Source organism: Rutidosis leptorrhynchoides, chromosome 9 (genome assembly GCF_046630445.1).
Source record: "Rutidosis leptorrhynchoides isolate AG116_Rl617_1_P2 chromosome 9, CSIRO_AGI_Rlap_v1, whole genome shotgun sequence".
In the NCBI taxonomy this organism is placed as follows: Eukaryota; Viridiplantae; Streptophyta; class Magnoliopsida; order Asterales; family Asteraceae; genus Rutidosis; species Rutidosis leptorrhynchoides.
Window position 1 is genome coordinate 337,456,144 of NC_092341.1, and position 3,089 is coordinate 337,459,232.

The window sequence follows — 3,089 nt, forward strand, 5'->3', positions numbered from 1 at the left end:
TGCATGTCTATATAAATTGCGTTAATATTTAATTTTTATTTTTATTATAATAATTAATAATTAATAATTAATAATTAAATTCTTTTAATTACTTAATTATAATTAATGATGCAAGTAATAGGTCATTAGAAAGTGCCAAGTGTCCTTTGAATACGTTTTAAACTAAGGTTTGGGAGGTGATCCGTACACTACCTCTATTTTGCCATACACCACTAAATAAATTTTTTAGACATTTTTACCCTTCATTTTATTTACCACCAACTCCCCTTAACTTCTCAAAGGAAGGGTAAAACTGTCTAAATAATTGTTTTGGTGGTGTATGGCAAAAACAAAGTGATGTACGGATCAACTCCCTTAAATTATATCATGATGTCATAAAAACAGCCTTTTAAAAGCATTGTATTGTATGTATGTATAGATGATTAATCTCATCCTTTGATTACATTAGCATTAGTATTACTGTTTTAGCGTAACAAAAATACTGTATTAGCATTAATATTAAATATTAAATTAATATTAATTAAATTTAAATATTAAAATAATTATTAAATTAGCAAATATCCGTCGTCAAGTATCTCATCTTCCCATTGTTTCCAAGATCTTTTTCTCAACCCAAAAATATCCTGAAAAACAATAAAGCATTCCTCCAGATATTTTCGCTGCCGGGTTTAATATTACCTTTCTCTGTATTAATAACTGATATACACGCACTTCTATTTAGGACACGTGTACGAGTCACATAGCGCGTAGAATGTACCACACCTCTTCTAGCGCGTGACACTTGCAGTATAAAATTAACATTGCGTAACGTGGAAAAAAGAACATACTCCGTATAATAAAAGTGAGAGCGGGTCCTTAAATTGCTGCGCTATATCAACAGAAAACAAACGGAAAAATTGCTTGATCGGAAAAATACATTTTCCCTATCACCGGAATTTTTAATGAAAAATAGAAATCGAATTGAAAATAAATGGACAAACGAGCGACACCTTTGTTACTTGAAATCGGTAGAAGCTATGTTTGTTCGAACAATGCTTGACAACGGTCGTCGTCTTCCATTAGATCGATACTTGCCGGATGCTTGTGAATCCACGTCGGATTTGAAGACGGCGGTTGGTAATAAAAGATATTTTTCATCAGGTATATATCAACTACTCAATTAATTATCTGTTCTTTTTGATTTATCTACTATCGTTAAACGTACATAAAATGTTAGGGGAGTATATAATTTTAAATAACCGTCATTTAAAAATAAATATCTATAATTTGTATAATTATATAATCATTTTGTACGATGTTTTTATAGAAATGATAAACAAGTTGTTAGAAAAATTCTTATTTGTTAAAACTACATTATATATATATATATATATATATATATATATATATATATATATATATATATATATATATATATATATATATATATATATATATATATATATATATATATATCAATAGAAGGTATAGATGATATATGATGTACGATTTTTTATTTATTTATTTATTTATTTATTTATTTTTTGAAAGGCAGTTTTTTTTTATGATGTATGATTGACCTAATGCTGCTTTTACTTGATTAGATAATTTGGATAACAGAACCAAAAGAGTTAGAAGATTATGCATCCAACAATCCTCTTCTTCATCTCAAGATGATCAGGTATATTTTGTAAACTTGAAATATTATTTTATTATCATTATCATTGTTAATTGTTAATTGTTAATATTAAAATATTAATAGACGTACACTTAAAATAACTACGTATGTGTCGTATTGTGTTTTGCAGATAGTTCCAGAAATCAAACTCTGAAAAGACATCGAATCGCGATGATCGAACGACTGAATTAATCATCATCATTCAAGTCCAAAAATACATGCATCATTTAGTCATTGGCCATTGCATACAGAAATGATGTTTCTTCATGTTTGGATAAGGTTTAGGAAGATAGTTAAGTATTGATTTATTGATACTAATTTGTACTTCGTACTAGATTAGATATTTTACTTACTGTAACACCAACAACAACCTCAATTAATTTTGTTGGTTTGCATTTCAACTCCTGATATATACATTAAATATCTAAGTTTATGTCGTCTTCAATTATATTATATTATTAATTATTATTAATTATTAATAATGATAATAATAATTATTATTATCTCTAGGTTGCCACCAACCTAACTTAATATAAACATGTACGTGGTCACATAATCATTGCAACACGATATAATGGTTGCCTGGTTGGTGTTCTTGTATCTTTACAAAAAAAACTCGGTTCAAATCTCAAAAACAACACATATTGAATAGTCAAACAATGGTCAAGAATGATCACAAAATAAATCAATTTTAACAACACATATTGAATAGTCAAACAATGGTCAAGAATGATCACAAAATAAATCAATTTTGTCTGTAAATCAATTTACAAGTTTAAATAGGTCACATGTAAAAAAACCGTTGATAAACTAGTTATAGTCAAACAATGAGGAACAAATAGTCCAAAAAAGTAACATAAAATATACGATTTGACTAAAACGGTAATATGGGTTTTTCAGTTGCCTTAACGCGACTACGTGTTTCAATTTTCGTCCGAAAAGGATTATAATTAGAAAAAAGTTTCAACGTTTCAATTTTGGTCCGAAAAGAATTATAATTAGAAAACTTTTGCAATGTAATTGAGGTGATAGCGTCAAATTTTTTAACGACCTCATCAAATTTACTAACGCCTGTTAGTGATATTTTGTTAAGTAATGTGTTCGACATATGAGGGACAAAATTACACGGTTGGTCCCTGAACCTTATAAATAAATAAAAAATACATAAAAAAGTAATAAAAATAATAAATATATAATAAATAAATAATAGATAAAAATAATAAAAAATAAAGTTAAAATATTAGAAAAATAAAAATAAATACAATAATAATAAAATTACAAAATTATTTTTTATAATTTGTATTTTAAAAAATTACTTTTGTATATTTTATTATTTTACATTCTAAACTAATATTTTATTTTTTGAAGTTTTTATTTATTTTTATAAAAAACTAAAAAAATGAAAAATAAAAAAATTAATGATGTAAAAGTA

At 25.9% G+C, this 3,089-nt stretch overlaps 1 long non-coding RNA gene across 1 annotated transcript; it reads left to right on the plus strand.

The window, feature by feature from the left end:
• Positions 1–840: 840 nt before the first annotated feature.
• Positions 841–2,088, plus strand: LOC139869364 (uncharacterized). Its single transcript, XR_011766042.1, has 3 exons — positions 841–1,140; positions 1,584–1,660; positions 1,788–2,088. It is a non-coding gene; the product is annotated as an uncharacterized lncRNA (long non-coding RNA).
• The last annotated feature ends 1,001 nt before the right edge of the window (positions 2,089–3,089 follow it).